The sequence below is a fragment of the Lampetra planeri genome, chromosome 37, assembly GCF_965212315.1.
Source record: "Lampetra planeri chromosome 37, kcLamPlan1.2.h2, whole genome shotgun sequence".
Lineage (NCBI taxonomy): Eukaryota > Metazoa > Chordata > Hyperoartia > Petromyzontiformes > Petromyzontidae > Lampetra > Lampetra planeri.
In genome coordinates, this window is record NC_136143.1 from 694647 (window position 1) to 710428 (window position 15782).

Here is a 15782-nt window from a genome sequence, read left to right on the forward strand (position 1 = left end):
ACAGGGTGAGTAGGAAATGGTTAGTGGACAGGGTGAGGAGGAGGTGAGTGGACAGGGTGAGGAGGTGGTGGTGAGTGGACAGGGTGAGGAGGTGGTGGTGAGTGGACAGGGTGAGGAGGTGGTGATGAGTGGATAGGGAGTGGAGGAGGTGGTGAGTGGACAGGGTGAGGAGGAGGTGAGTGGACAGGGTGAGGAGGTGGTGAGTGGGCAAGGTGAGGAGGTGGTTGTGAGTGGACAGGGTGAGGAGGAGGTGGTGAGTGGACAGGGTGAGGAGGAGGTGAGTGGAGAGGGTGAGGAGGAGGAGATGAGTGGAGAGGGTGAAGAGGAGATGGTGAGTGGACAGGGTGAGGAGGTGGTGAGTGGACAGGGTGAGGAAGTGGTGTTGAGTGGACAGGGAGTGGAGGAGGTGGTGAATGGACAGGGTGAGGGGTGGTAGTGAGTGGACAGGGTGAGGAGGTGGTGGTGAGTGGACAGGGTGAGGAGAAAGAGGTGAGTGGACAAGGTGAGGAGGAGGTGAGTGGACACGGTGAGGAGGTGGTGGTGATTGGACAGGGTGAGGAGGTGGTGGTGAGTGGAAAGGGTGAGGAGGTGGTGATGAGTGGACAGGGAGTGGAGGAGGTGGTGAGTGGACAGGGTGAGGAGGTGGTGAGTGGGCAGGGTGAGGAGGTGGTGGTGAGTGGACAGGGAGTGGAGGGGAAGGTGAATGGACAGGGTGAGGAGGAGGTGGTGAGAGGACAGGGTGAGGAGGAGGTGAGTGGACAGGGTGAGGAGGTGGTGGTGAGTGGACAGGGTGAGGAGGTGGTGATGAGTGGATAGGGAGTGGAGGAGGTGGTGAGTGGACAGGGTGAAGAGGAGGTGAGTGGACAGGGTGAGGAGGTGGTGAGTGGACAGGGTGAGGAAGTGGTGGTGAGTGGACAGGGAGTGGAGGAGGTGGTGAGTGGACAAGATGAGGAGGAGGTTGTGAGTGGACAGGGTGAGTAGGAACTGGTTAGTGGACAGGGTGAGGAGGAGGAGGTGAGTGGACAGGGTGAGGAGGAGGTGAGTGGACAGGGTGAGGAGGTGGTGGTGAGAGGACAGGGTGAGGAGGAGGTGGTGAGTGGACAGGGTGAGGAGGAGGAGGTGAGAGGACAGGGTGAGGAGGAGGTGAGTGGACAGAGTGAGGAGGAGGAGATGGATGAGTGGAGAGGGTGAGGAGGAGGTGGTGAGTAAACAGGGTGAGGAGGAAGTGGTGAGTGGACAGCGTGAGGAGGAGGTGGTGAGTGGACAGGGTGAGGAGGTGGTGAGTGGACAGGGTGAGGAGGTGGTGAGTGGACAGGTTGAGGAGGTGGTGGTGAGTGGACAGGGAGTGGAGAAGGTGGTGAGTGGACACGGTGAGGAGGTGGTGGTAAGTGGACAGGGTGAGGAGGTGGTGGTGAGTGGACAGGGTTAGAAGGAGGTGAGTGGACAGGGTGAGGAGGAGGAGGTGAGTGGACAGGGTGAGGAGGAGGTGAGTGGACAGGATGAGGAGGTGGTGGTGAGTGGACATGGTGAGGAGGTGGTGGTGAGTGGAGAGGGTGAGGAGGAGGTGGTGAGTGGACAGGGTGAGGAGGTGGTGAGTGGACAGGTTGAGGAGGTGGTGGTGAGTGGACAGGGAGTGGAGGAGGTGGTGAGTGGACAAGGTGAGGAGGTGGTGGGGAGTGGACAGGGTGAGGAGGTGGTGGTGAGTGGACAGGGTGAGAAGGAGGTGAGTGGACAGGGTGAGGAGGAGGAGGTGAGTGGACAGGGTGAGGAGGAGGTGAGTGGACAGGATGAGGAGGTGGTGGTGAGTGGACAGGGTGAGGAGGGGGTGAGTGGACAGGGTGAGGATGTGGTGGTGAGTGGACAGGGTGAGGAGGTGGTGATGAGTGGACAGGGAGTGGAGGAGGGGGTGAGTGGACAAGGTGAGGAGGTGGTGGTGAGTGGACAGGGTGAGGAGGTGGTGGTGAGTGGACTGGGTGAGAAGGAGGTGAGTGGTCAGGGTGAGGAGGAGGAGGTGAGTGGACATGGTGAAGAGGAGGTGAGTGACAGGATGAGGAGGTGGTGGTGAGTGGACAGGGTCAGGAGGAGGTGGTGAGTGGACAGGGCAAGGAAGAGGAGGTGAGTGGACAGGGTGAGGAGGAGGTGAGTGGAGAGGATGAGGAGGTGGTGGTGAGTGGACAGGGTGAGGAGGTGGTGGTGAGTGGAGAGGGTGAGGAGGAGGTGGTGAGTGGACAGGGTGAGGAGGAGGAGGTGAGAGGACAGGGTGAGGAGGAGGTGAGTGGACAGAGTGAGGAGGAGGAGATGGATGAGTGGAGAGGGTGAGGAGGAGGTGGTGAGTAAACAGGGTGAGGAGGAAGTGGTGAGTGGACAGCGTGAGGAGGAGGTGGTGAGTGGACAGGGTGAGGAGGTGGTGAGTGGACAGGGTGAGGAGGTGGTGAGTGGACAGGTTGAGGAGGTGGTTGTGAGTGGACAGGGAGTGGAGAAGGTGGTGAGTGGACACGGTGAGGAGGTGGTGGTAAGTGGACAGGGTGAGGAGGTGGTGGTGAGTGGACAGGGTTAGAAGGAGGTGAGTGGACAGGGTGAGGAGGAGGAGGTGAGTGGACAGGGTGGAGAGGAGGTGAGTGGACAGGATGAGGAGGTGGTGGTGAGTGGACATGGTGAGGAGGTGGTGGTGAGTGGAGAGGGTGAGGAGGAGGTGGTGAGTGGACAGGGTGAGGAGGTGGTGAGTGGACAGGTTGAGGAGGTGGTGGTGAGTGGACAGGGAGTGGAGGAGGTGGTGAGTGGACAAGGTGAGGAGGTGGTGGGGAGTGGACAGGGTGAGGAGGTGGTGGTGAGTGGACAGGGTGAGAAGGAGGTGAGTGGACAGGGTGAGGAGGAGGAGGTGAGTGGACAGGGTGAGGAGGAGGTGAGTGGACAGGATGAGGAGGTGGTGGTGAGTGGACAGGGTGAGGAGGGGGTGAGTGGACAGGGTGAGGATGTGGTGGTGAGTGGACAGGGTGAGGAGGTGGTGATGAGTGGACAGGGAGTGGAGGAGGGGGTGAGTGGACAAGGTGAGGAGGTGGTGGTGAGTGGACAGGGTGAGGAGGTGGTGGTGAGTGGACTGGGTGAGAAGGAGGTGAGTGGTCAGGGTGAGGAGGAGGAGGTGAGTGGACATGGTGAAGAGGAGGTGAGTGACAGGATGAGGAGGTGGTGGTGAGTGGACAGGGTCAGGAGGAGGTGGTGAGTGGACAGGGCGAGGAAGAGGAGGTGAGTGGACAGGGTGAGGAGGAGGTGAGTGGAGAGGATGAGGAGGTGGTGGTGAGTGGACAGGGTGAGGAGGTGGTGGTGAGTGGAGAGGGTGAGGAGGAGGTGGTGAGTGGACAGGGCGAGGAGGAGGAGGTGAGTGGACAGGGTGAGGAGGAGGTGAGTGGACAGGGTGAGGATGTGGTGGTGAGTGGACAGGGTGAGGAGGTGGTGGTGAGTGGACAGGGTGAGGAGGTGGTGATGAGTGGATAGGGAGTGGAGGAGGTGGTGAGTGGACAGGGTGAGGAGGAGGTGAGTGGACAGGGTGAGGAGGTGGTGAGTGGGCAGGGTGAGGAGGTGGTTGTGAGTGGACAGGGTGAGGAGGAGGTGGTGAGTGGTCAGGGTGAGGAGGAGGTGAGTGGAGAGGGTGAGGAGGAGGAGATGAGTGGAGAGGGTGAAGAGGAGATGGTGAGTGGACAGGGTGAGGAGGTGGTGAGTGGACAGGGTGAGGAGGTGGTGAGTGGACAGGGTGAGGAAGTGGTGTTGAGTGGACAGGGAGTGGAGGAGGTGGTGAATGGACAGGGTGAGGGGTGGTAGTGAGTGGACAGGGTGAGGAGGTGGTGGTGAGTGGAGAGGGTGAGGAGGAAGAGGTGAGTGGACAGGGTGAGGAGGAGGTGAGTGGACAGGGTGAGGAGGTGGTGGTGAGTGGACAGGGTGAGGAGGTGGTGGTGAGTGGAAAGGGTGAGGAGGTGGTGATGAGTGGACAGGGAGTGGAGGAGGTGGTGAGTGAACAGGGTGAGGAGGAAGTGGTTAGTGGACAGGGTGAGGAGGTGGTGAGTGGACAGGGTGAGGAGGAGAAGGTGAGTAGACAGGGTGAGGAGGAGGTGAGTAGACAGGGTGAGGAGGAGGAGGTGAGTGGACAGGGTGAGGAGGAGGTGAGTGGACAGGATGAGGAGGTGGTGGTGAGTGGACAGGGTGAGGAGGGGGTGAGTGGACAGGGTGAGGATGTGGTGGTGAGTGGACAGGGTGAGGAGGTGGTGATGAGTGGACAGGGAGTGGAGGAGGGGGTGAGTGGACAAGGTGAAGAGGTGGTGGTGAGTGGACAGGGTGAGGAGGTGGTGGTGAGTGGACTGGGTGAGAAGGAGGTGAGTGGTCAGGGTGAGGAGGAGGAGGAGGTGAGTGGACATGGTGAAGAGGAGGTGAGTGACAGGATGAGGAGGTGGTGGTGAGTGGACAGGGTCAGGAGGAGGTGGTGAGTGGACAGGGCGAGGAAGAGGAGGTGAGTGGACAGGGTGAGGAGGAGGTGAGTGGAGAGGATGAGGAGGTGGTGGTGAGTGGACAGGGTGAGGAGGTGGTGGTGAGTGGAGAGGGTGAGGAGGAGGTGGTGAGTGGACAGGGCGAGGAGGAGGAGGTGAGTGGACAGGGTGAGGAGGAGGTGAGTGGACAGGGTGAGGATGTGGTGGTGAGTGGACAGGGTGAGGAGGTGGTGGTGAGTGGACAGGGTGAGGAGGTGGTGATGAGTGGATAGGGAGTGGAGGAGGTGGTGAGTGGACAGGGTGAGGAGGAGGTGAGTGGACAGGGTGAGGAGGTGGTGAGTGGGCAGGGTGAGGAGGTGGTTGTGAGTGGACAGGGTGAGGAGGAGGTGGTGAGTGGTCAGGGTGAGGAGGAGGTGAGTGGAGAGGGTGAGGAGGAGGAGATGAGTGGAGAGGGTGAAGAGGAGATGGTGAGTGGACAGGGTGAGGAGGTGGTGAGTGGACAGGGTGAGGAGGTGGTGAGTGGACAGGGTGAGGAAGTGGTGTTGAGTGGACAGGGAGTGGAGGAGGTGGTGAATGGACAGGGTGAGGGGTGGTAGTGAGTGGACAGGGTGAGGAGGTGGTGGTGAGTGGAGAGGGTGAGGAGGAAGAGGTGAGTGGACAGGGTGAGGAGGAGGTGAGTGGACAGGGTGAGGAGGTGGTGGTGAGTGGACAGGGTGAGGAGGTGGTGGTGAGTGGAAAGGGTGAGGAGGTGGTGATGAGTGGACAGGGAGTGGAGGAGGTGGTGAGTGAACAGGGTGAGGAGGAAGTGGTTAGTGGACAGGGTGAGGAGGTGGTGAGTGGACAGGGTGAGGAGGAGAAGGTGAGTAGACAGGGTGAGGAGGAGGTGAGTAGACAGGGTGAGGAGGTGGTGGTGAGTGGACAGGGTGAGGAGGAGGTGAGTGGACAGGGTGAGGAGGAGGAGATGAGTGGAGAGGGTGAGGAGGAGGTGGTGAGTAGACAGGGTGAGGAGGAGGTGGTGAGTGGACAGGGTGAGGAGGAGGTGGTGAGTAGACAGGGTGAGGAGGAGGAGGTGAGTGGACAGGGTGAGGAGGAGGTGGTGAGTGGACAGGGTGAGGAGGAGGTGAGTGGACAGGCTGAGGAGGAGGAGGTGAGTAGAGAGGGTGAGGAGGAGGTGGTGAGTGGACAGGGTGAGGAGGAGGTGGTGAGTGGACAGGGTGAGGAGGAGGTGAGTGGACAGGGTGAGGAGGAGGAGATGGATGAGTGGAGAGGGTGAGGAGGAGGTGGTGAGTGGACAGGGTGAGGAGGAAGAGGTGAGTGGACAGGGTGAGGAGGAGGTGAGTGGACAGGGTGAGGAGGTGGTGGTGAGTGGACAGGGTGAGGAGGTGGTGATGAGTGGACAGGGAGTGGAGGAGGTGGTGAGTGGACAGGGTGAAGAGGAGGTGAATGGACCGGGTGAGGAGGTGGTAAGTGGACAGGGTGAGGAGGTGGTGGTGAGTGGACAGGGAGTGGAGGAGGTGGTGAGTGGACAAGATGAGGAGGAGGTTGTGAGTGGACAGGGTGAGGAGGTGGTGAGTGGACAGGGTGAGGAGGAGGAGGTGAGTCGACAGGGTGAGGAGGAGGTGAGTGGACAGGGTGAGGAGGTGGTGGTGAGTGGACAGGGTGAGCAGGTGGTGGTGAGTGGACAGGGTGAGGAGGTGGTGATGAGTGGATAGGGAGTGGAGGAGGTGGTGAGTGGACAGGGTGAGGAGGAGGTGAGTGGACAGGGTGAGGAGGTGGTGAGTGGGCAGGGTGAGGAGGTGGTTGTGAGTGGACAGGGTGAGGAGGAGGTGGTGAGTGGACAGGGTGAGGAGGAGGTGAGTGGAGAGGGTGAGGAGGAGGAGATGAGTGGAGAGGGTGAAGAGGAGATGGTGAGTGGACAGGGTGAGGAGGTGGTGAGTGGACAGGGTGAGGAGGTGGTGAGTGGACAGGGTGAGGAAGTGGTGTTGAGTGGACAGGGAGTGGAGGAGGTGGTGAATGGACAGGGTGAGGGGTGGTAGTGAGTAGACAGGGTGAGGAGGTGGTGGTGAGTGGAGAGGGTGAGGAGGAAGAGGTGAGTGGACAGGGTGAGGAGGTGGTGGTGAGTGGACAGGGTGAGGAAGAGGAGGTGAGTGGACTGGGTGAGGAGGAGGTGAGTGGACAGGATGAGGAGGTGGTGGTGAGTGGACAGGGCGAGGAAGAGGAGGTGAGTGGATTGGGTGAGGAGGAGGTGAGTGGACAGGATGAGGAGGTGGTGGTGAGTGGACAGGGTGAGGAGGTGGTGGTGAGTGGAGAGGGTGAGGAGGAGGTGGTGAGTGGACAGGGCGAGGAGGAGGAGGTGAGTGGACAGGGTGAGGAGGAGGTGAGTGGACAGGGTGAGGATGTGGTGGTGAGTGGACAGGGTGAGGAGGTGGTGGTGAGTGGACAGGGTGAGGAGGTGGTGATGAGTGGATAGGGAGTGGAGGAGGTGGTGAGTGGACAGGGTGAGGAGGAGGTGAGTGGACAGGGTGAGGAGGTGGTGAGTGGGCAGGGTGAGGAGGTGGTTGTGAGTGGACAGGGTGAGGAGGAGGTGGTGAGTGGTCAGGGTGAGGAGGAGGTGAGTTGAGAGGGTGAGGAGGAGGAGATGAGTGGAGAGGGTGAAGAGGAGATGGTGAGTGGACAGGGTGAGGAGGTGGTGAGTGGACAGGGTGAGGAGGTGGTGAGTGGACAGGGTGAGGAAGTGGTGTTGAGTGGACAGGGAGTGTAGGAGGTGGTGAATGGACAGGGTGAGGGGTGGTAGTGAGTGGACAGGGTGAGGAGGTGGTGGGTGAGTGGAGAGGGTGAGGAGGAATAGGTGAGTGGACAGGGTGAGGAGGAGGTGAGTGGACAGGGTGAGGAGGTGGTGGTGAGTGGACAGGGTGAGGAGGTGGTGGTGAGTGGAAAGGGTGAGGAGGTGGTGATGAGTGGACAGGGAGTGGAGGAGGTGGTGAGTGGACAGGCTGAGGAGGAAGTGGTTAGTGGACAGGGTGAGGAGGTGGTGAGTGGACAGGGTGAGGAGGAGAAGGTGAGTGGACAGGGTGAGGAGGAGGTGAGTAGACAGGGTGAGGAGGTGGTGGTGAGTGGACAGGGTGAGGAGGAGGTGAGTGGACAGGGTGAGGAGGAGGAGATGAGTGGAGAGGGTGAGGAGGAGGTGGTGAGTAGACAGAATGAGGAGGAGGTGGTGAGTGGACAAGGTGAGGAGGAGGTGGTGAGTAGACAGGGTGAGGAGGAGGAGGTGAGTGGACAGGGTGAGGAGGAGGGTGGTGAGTGGACAGGGTGAGGAGGAGGTGAGTGGACATGGTGAGGAGGAGGAGGTGAGTAGAGAGGGTGAGGAGGAGGTGGTGAGTGGACAGGGTGAGGAGGAGGTGGTGAGTGGACAGGGTGAGGAGGAGGTGAGTGGACAGGGTGAGGAGGAGGAGATGGATGAGTGGAGAGGGTGAGGAGGAGGTGGTGAGTGGACAGGGTGAGGAGGAAGAGGTGAGTGGACAGGGTGAGGAGGAGGTGAGTGGACAGGGTGAGGAGGTGGTGGTGAGTGGACAGGGTGAGGAGGTGGTGATGAGTGGACAGGGAGTGGAGGAGGTGGTGAGTGGACAGGGTGAAGAGGAGGTGAGTGGACAAGGGGAGGAGGTGGTAAGTGGGCAGGGTGAGGAGGTGGTGGTTAGTGGACAGGGAGTGGAGGAGGTGGTGAGTGGACAAGATGAGGAGGAGGTTGTGAGTGGACAGGGTGAGTAGGAACTGGTTAGTGGACAGGGTGAGGAGGTGGTGAGTGGACAGGGTGAGGAGGAGGAGGTGAGTGGACAGGGTGAGGAGGGGGTGAGTGGACATGGTGAGGAGGTGGTGGTGAGTGGACAGGGTGAGCAGGTGGTGGTGAGTGGACAGGGTGAGGAGGTGGTGATGAGTGGATAGGGAGTGGAGGAGGTGGTGAGTGGACAGGGTGAGGAGGAGGTGAGTGGACAGGGTGAGGAGGTGGTGAGTGGGCAGGGTGAGGAGGTGGTTGTGAGTGGACAGGATGAGGAGGAGGTGGTGAGTGGACAGGGTGAGGAGGAGGTGAGTGGAGAGGGTGAGGAGGAGGAGATGAGTGGAGAGGGTGAAGAGGAGATGGTGAGTGGACAGGGTGAGGAGGTGGTGAGTGGACAGGGTGAGGAGGTGGTGAGTGGACAGGGTGAGGAAGTGGTGTTGAGTGGACAGGGAGTGGAGGAGGTGGTGAATGGACAGGGTGAGGGGTGGCAGTGAGTGGACAGGGTGAGGAGGTGGTGGTGAGTGGAGAGGGTGAGGAGGAATAGGTGAGTGGACAGGGTGAGGAGGAGGTGAGTGGACAGGGTGAGGAGGTGGTGGTGAGTGGACAGGGTGAGGAGGAGGTGGTGAGTGGACAGGGCGAGGAAGAGGAGGTGAGTGGACAGGGTGAGGAGGAGGTGAGTGGACAGGATGAGGAGGTGGTGGTGAGTGGACAGGGTGAGGAGGTGGTGAGTGGAGAGGGTGAGGAGGAGGTGGTGAGTGGACAGGGCGAGGAGGAGGAGGTGAGTGGACAGGGTGAGGAGGAGGTGAGTGGACAGGGTGAGGATGTGGTGGTGAGTGGACAGGGTGAGGAGGTGGTGGTGAGTGGACAGGGTGAGGAGGTGGTGATGAGTGGATAGGGAGTGGAGGAGCTGGTAAGTGGACAGGGTGAGGAGGAGGTGAGTGGACAGGGTGAGGAGGTGGTGAGTGGGCAGGGTGAGGAGGTGGTTGTGAGTGGACAGGGTGAGGAGGAGGTGGTGAGTGGTCAGGGTGAGGAGGAGGTGAGTTGAGAGGGTGAGGAGGAGGAGATGAGTGGAGAGGGTGAAGAGGAGATGGTGAGTGGACAGGGTGAGGAGGTGGTGAGTGGACAGGGTGAGGAGGTGGTGAGTGGACAGGGTGAGGAAGTGGTGTTGAGTGGACAGGGAGTGGAGGAGGTGGTGAATGGACAGGGTGAGGGGTGGCAGTGAGTGGACAGGGTGAGGAGGTGGTGGTGAGTGGAGAGGGTGAGGAGGAAGAGGTGAGTGGACAGGGTGAGGAGGAGGTGAGTGGACAGGGTGAGGAGGTGGTGGTGAGTGGACAGGGTGAGGAGGAGGTGGTGAGTGGACAGGGCGAGGAAGAGGAGGTGAGTGGACAGGGTGAGGAGGAGGTGAGTGGACAGGATGAGGAGGTGGTGGTGAGTGGACAGGGTGAGGAGGTGGTGAGTGGAGAGGGTGAGGAGGAGGTGGTGAGTGGACAGGGCGAGGAGGAGGAGGTGAGTGGACAGGGTGAGGAGGAGGTGAGTGGACAGGGTGAGGATGTGGTGGTGAGTGGACAGGGTGAGGAGGTGGTGGTGAGTGGACAGAGTGAGGAGGTGGTGATGAGTGGATAGGGAGTGGAGGAGGTGGTGAGTGGACAGGGTGAGGAGGAGGTGAGTGGACAGGGTGAGGAGGTGGTGAGTGGGCAGGGTGAGGAGGTGGTTGTGAGTGGACAGGGTGAGGAGGAGGTGGTGAGTGGTCAGGGTGAGGAGGAGGTGAGTTGAGAGGGTGAGGAGGAGGAGATGAGTGGAGAGGGTGAAGAGGAGATGGTGAGTGGACAGGGTGAGGAGGTGGTGAGTGGACAGGGTGAGAAGGTGGTGAGTGGACAGGGTGAGGAAGTGGTGTTGAGTGGACAGGGAGTGGAGGAGGTGGTGAATGGACAGGGTGAGGGGTGGTAGTGAGTGGAAAGGGTGAGGAGGTGGTGGTGAGTGTAGAGGGTGAGGAGGAAGAGGTGAGTGGACAGGGTGAGGAGGAGGTGAGTGGACAGGGTGAGGAGGTGGTGGTGAGTGGACAGGGTGAGGAGGTGGTGGTGAGTGGAAAGGGTGAGGAGGTGGTGATGAGTGGACAGGGAGTGGAGGAGGTGGTGAGTGGACAGGGTGAGGAGGAAGTGGTTAGTGGACAGGGTGAGGAGGTGGTGAGTGGACAGGGTGAGGAGGAGAAGGTGAGTGGACAGGGTGAGGAGGAGGTGAGTAGACAGGGTGAGGAGGTGGTGGTGAGTGGACAGGGTGAGGAGGAGGTGAGTGGATAGGGTGAGGAGGAGGAGATGAGTGGAGAGGGTGAGGAGGAGGTGGTGAGTAGACAGGGTGAGGAGGAGGTGGTGAGTGGACAGGGTGAGGAGGAGGTGGTGAGTAGACAGGGTGAGGAGGAGGAGGTGAGTGGACAGGGTGAGGAGGAGGTGGTGAGTAGACAGGGTGAGGAGGAGGAGGTGAGTGGACAGGGTGAGGAGGAGGTGAGTGGACAGGATGAGGAGGTGGTGGTGAGTGGACAGGGTGAGGAGGTGGTGAGTGGAGAGGGTGAGGAGGAGGTGGTGAGTGGACAGGGCGAGGAGGAGGAGGTGAGTGGACAGGGTGAGGAGGAGGTGAGTGGACAGGGTGAGGATGTGGTGGTGAGTGGACAGGGTGAGGAGGTGGTGGTGAGTGGACAGGGTGAGGAGGTGGTGATGAGTGGATAGGGAGTGGAGGAGGTGGTGAGTGGACAGGGTGAGGAGGAGGTGAGTGGACAGGGTGAGGAGGTGGTGAGTGGGCAGGGTGAGGAGGTGGTTGTGAGTGGACAGGGTGAGGAGGAGGGTGGTGAGTGGTCAGGGTGAGGAGGAGGTGAGTTGAGAGGGTGAGGAGGAGGAGATGAGTGGAGAGGGTGAAGAGGAGATGGTGAGTGGACAGGGTGAGGAGGTGGTGAGTGGACAGGGTGAGGAGGTGGTGAGTGGACAGGGTGAGGAAGTGGTGTTGAGTGGACAGGGAGTGGAGGAGGTGGTGAATGGACAGGGTGAGGGGTGGTAGTGAGTGGAAAGGGTGAGGAGGTGGTGGTGAGTGTAGAGGGTGAGGAGGAAGAGGTGAGTGGACAGGGTGAGGAGGAGGTGAGTGGACAGGGTGAGGAGGTGGTGGTGAGTGGACAGGGTGAGGAGGTGGTGGTGAGTGGAAAGGGTGAGGAGGTGGTGATGAGTGGACAGGGAGTGGAGGAGGTGGTGAGTGGACAGGGTGAGGAGGAAGTGGTTAGTGGACAGGGTGAGGAGGTGGTGAGTGGACAGGGTGAGGAGGAGAAGGTGAGTGGACAGGGTGAGGAGGAGGTGAGTAGACAGGGTGAGGAGGTGGTGGTGAGTGGACAGGGTGAGGAGGAGGTGAGTGGATAGGGTGAGGAGGAGGAGATGAGTGGAGAGGGTGAGGAGGAGGTGGTGAGTAGACAGGGTGAGGAGGTGGTGGTGAGTGGACAGGGTGAGGAGGAGGTGATGAGTAGACAGGGTGAGGAGGAGGAGGTGAGTGGACAGGGTGAGGAGGAGGTGGTGAGTAGACAGGGTGAGGAGGAGGAGGTGAGTGGACAGGGTGAGGAGGTGGTGAGTGGGCAGGGTGAGGAGGTGGTTGTGAGTGGACAGGGTGAGGAGGAGGTGGTGAGTGGACAGGGTGAGGAGGAGGTGAGTGGAGAGGGTGAGGAGGAGGAGATGAGTGGAGAGGGTGAAGAGGAGATGGTGAGTGGACAGGGTGAGGAGGTGGTGAGTGGACAGGGTGAGGAAGTGGTGTTGAGTGGACAGGGAGTGGAGGAGGTGGTGAATGGACAGGGTGAGGGGTGGTAGTGAGTGGACAGGGTGAGGAGGTGGTGGTGAGTGGAGAGGGAGAGGAGAAAGAGGTGAGTGGACAAGGTGAGGAGGAGGTGAGTGGACAGGGTGAGGAGGTGGTGGTGATTGGACAGGGTGAGGAGGTGGTGGTGAGTGGAAAAGGTGAGGAGGTGGTGATGAGTGGACAGGGAGTGGAGGAGGTGGTGAGTGGACAGGGTGAGGAGGTGGTGAGTGGGCAGGGTGAGGAGGTGGTGGTGTGTGGACAGGGAGTGGAGGGGAAGGTGAATGGACAGGGTGAGGAGGAGGTGGTGAGTGGACAGGGTGAGGAGGTGGTGGTGAGTGGACAGGGTGAGGAGGTGGTGGTGAGTGGAAAGGGTGAGGAGGTGGTGATGAGTGGACAGGGAGTGGAGGAGGTGGTGAGTGGACAGGGTGAGGAGGAAGTGGTTAGTGGACAGGGTGAGGAGGTGGTGAGTGGACAGGGTGAGGAGGAGAAGGTGAGTGGACAGGGTGAGGAGGAGGTGAGTAGACAGGGTGAGGAGGTGGTGGTGAGTGGACAGGGTGAGGAGGAGGTGAGTGGACAGGGTGAGGAGGAGGAGATGAGTGGAGAGGGTGAGGAGGAGGTGGTGAGTAGACAGGGTGAGGAGGAGGTGGTGAGTGGACAGGGTGAGGAGGAGGTGGTGAGTAGACAGGGTGAGGAGGAGGAGGTGAGTGGACAGGGTGAGAAGGAGGTGGTGAGTGGACAGGGTGAGGAGGAGGTGAGTGGACAGGGTGAGGAGGAGGAGGTGAGTAGAGAGGGTGAGGAGGAGGTGGTGAGTGGACAGGGTGAGGAGGAGGTGGTGAGTGGACAGGGTGAGGAGGAGGTGAGTGGACAGGGTGAGGAGGAGGAGATGGATGAGTGGAGAGAGTGAGGAGGAGGTGGTGATTGGACAGGGTGAGGAGGAAGAGGTGAGTGGACAGTGTGAGGAGGAGGTGAGTGGACAGGGTGAGGAGGTGGTGGTGAGTGGACAGGGTGAGGAGGTGGTGGTGAGTGGAAGGGTGAGGAGGTGATGATTAGTGAACAGGGAGTGGAGGAGGTGGTGAGTGGACAGGGTGAGGAGGAGGTGAGTGGACAGGGTGAGGAGGTGGTGAGTGGGCAGGGTGAGGAGGTGGTGGTGAGTGGACAGGGTGAGGAGGTGGTAGTGAGTGGACAGGGTGAGGAGCAGGTGGTGAGTGGACAGGGTGAGGAGGAGGTGAGTGGACAGGGTGAGGAGGTGGTGGTGAGTGGACAGGGTGAGGAGGTGGTGATGAGTGGACAGGGTGAGGAGGAGGTGGTGAGTGGACAGGGTGAGGAGGAGGTGAGTAGACAGGGTGAGGAGGTGGTGGTGAGTGGACAGGGTGAGGAGGTGGTGATGAGTGGACAGGGAGTGGAGGAGGTGGTGAGTGGACAGGGTGAAGAGGAGGTGAGTGGACAGGGTGAGGAGGTGGTAAGTGGACAGGGTGAGGAGGTGGTGGTGAGTGGACAGGGAGTGGAGGAGGTGGTGAGTGGACAAGATGAGGAGGAGGTTGTGAGTGGACAGGGTGAGTAGGAACTGGTTAGTGGACAGGGTGAGGAGGAGGTGAGTGGACAGGGTGAGGAGGTGGTGGTGAGTGGACAGGGTGAGGAGGTGGTGGTGAGTGGACAGGGTGAGGAGGTGGTGATGAGTGGATAGGGAGTGGAGGAGGTGGTGAGTGGACAGGGTGAGGAGGAGGTGAGTGGACAGGGTGAGGAGGTGGTGAGTGGGCAGGGTGAGGAGGTGGTTGTGAGTGGACAGGGTGAGGAGGAGGTGGTGAGTGGACAGGGTGAGGAGGAGGTGAGTGGAGAGGGTGAGGAGGAAGAGATGAGTGGAGAGGGTGAAGAGGAGATGGTGAGTGGACAGGGTGAGGAGGTGGTGAGTGGACAGGGTGAGAAAGTGGTGTTGAGTGGACAGGGAGTGGAGGAGGTGGTGAATGGACAGGGTGAGGGGTGGTAGTGAGTGGACAGGGTGAGGAGGTGGTGGTGAGTGGAGAGGGTGAGGAGAAAGAGGTGAGTGGACAAGGTGAGGAGGAGGTGAGTGGACAGGGTGAGGAGGTGGTGGTGATTGGACAGGGTGAGGAGGTGGTGGTGAGTGGAAAAGGTGAGGAGGTGGTGATGAGTGGACAGGGAGTGGAGGAGGTGGTGAGTGGACAGGGTGAGGAGGTGGTGAGTGGGCAGGGTGAGGAGGTGGTGGTGAGTGGACAGGGAGTGGAGGGGAAGGTGAATGGACAGGGTGAGGAGGAGGTGATGAGTGGACAGGGTGAGGAGGAGGTGAGTGGACAGGGTGAGGAGGTGGTGGTGAGTGGACAGGGTGAGGAGGTGGTGATGAGTGGACAGGGAGTGGAGGTGGTGATGAGTGGACAGGGTGAAGAGGAGGTGAGTGGACAGGGTGAGGAGGTGGTGAGTGGACAGGGTGAGGAGGTGGTGGTGAGTGGACAGGGAGTGGAGGAGGTGGTGAGTGGACAAGATGAGGAGGAGGTTGTGTGGACAGGGTTAGTAGGAACTGGTTAGTGGACAGGGTGAGGAGGAGGTGAGTGGACAGGGTGAGGAGGTGGTGGTGAGTGGACAGGGTGAGGAGGTGGTGGTGAGTGGACAGGGTGAGGTGGTGGTGATGAGTGGATAGGGAGTGGAGGAGGTGGTGAGTGGACAGGGTGAGGAGGAGGTGAGTGGACAGGGTGAGGAGGAGGTGGTGAGTGGACAGGGTGAGGAGGAGGTGAGTGGACAGGGTGAGGAGGTGGTGGTGAGTGGACAGGGTGAGGAGGTGGTGATGAGTGGACAGGGTGAGGAGGAGGTTGTGAGTGGACAGGGTGAGGAGGAGGTGAGTAGACAGGGTGAGGAGGTGGTGATGAGTGGACAGGGAGTGGAGGAGGTGGTGAGTGGACAGGGTGAAGAGGAGGTGAGTAGACAGGGTGAGGAGGTGGTAAGTGGACAGGGTGAGGAGGTGGTGGTGAGTGGACAGGGAGTGGAGGAGGTGGTGAGTGGACAAGATGATGAGGAGGTTGTGAGTGGACAGGGTGAGTAGGAACTGGTTAGTGGACAGGGTGAGGAGGAGGTGAGTGGACAGGGTGAGGAGGTGGTGGTGAGTGGACAGGGTGAGGAGGTGGTGGTGAGTGGACAGGGTGAGGAGGTGGTGATGAGTGGATAGGGAGTGGAGGAGGTGGTGAGTGGACAGGGTGAGGAGGAGGTGGTGAGTGGACAGGGTGAGGAGGAGGAGGTGAGTGGACAGGGTGAGGAGGAGGTGGTGAGTGGACAGGGTGAGGAGGTTGTGGTGAGTGGACAGGGTGAGGAGGAGGTGGTGAGTGGACAGGGTGAGGAGGAGGTGAGTGGACAGGGTGAGGAGGAGGTATTGAGTTGACAGGGTGAGGAGATGGTGAGTGGGCGGGTGAGGAGGTGGTGGTGAGTGGACAGGGTGAGAAGGTGGTGGTGGTGAGTGTACAGGGTGAGGAGGAGGTGGTGAGTGGACAGAGTGAGGAAGTGGTGGTGAGTGGACAGGGTGAGGAGGAGGTGGTGAGTGGACAGGGTGAGGAGGAGGTGGTGAGTGGACAGGGTGAGGAGGAGGAGTTGAGTGGACAGGGTGAGGAGGAGGTGGTGAGTGGACAGGGTGAGGAGGTGGTGGTGAGTGGACAGGGTGAGGAGGAGGTGGTGAGTGGACAGGGTGAGGAGGAGGTGGTGAGTGGACAAGGTGAGGA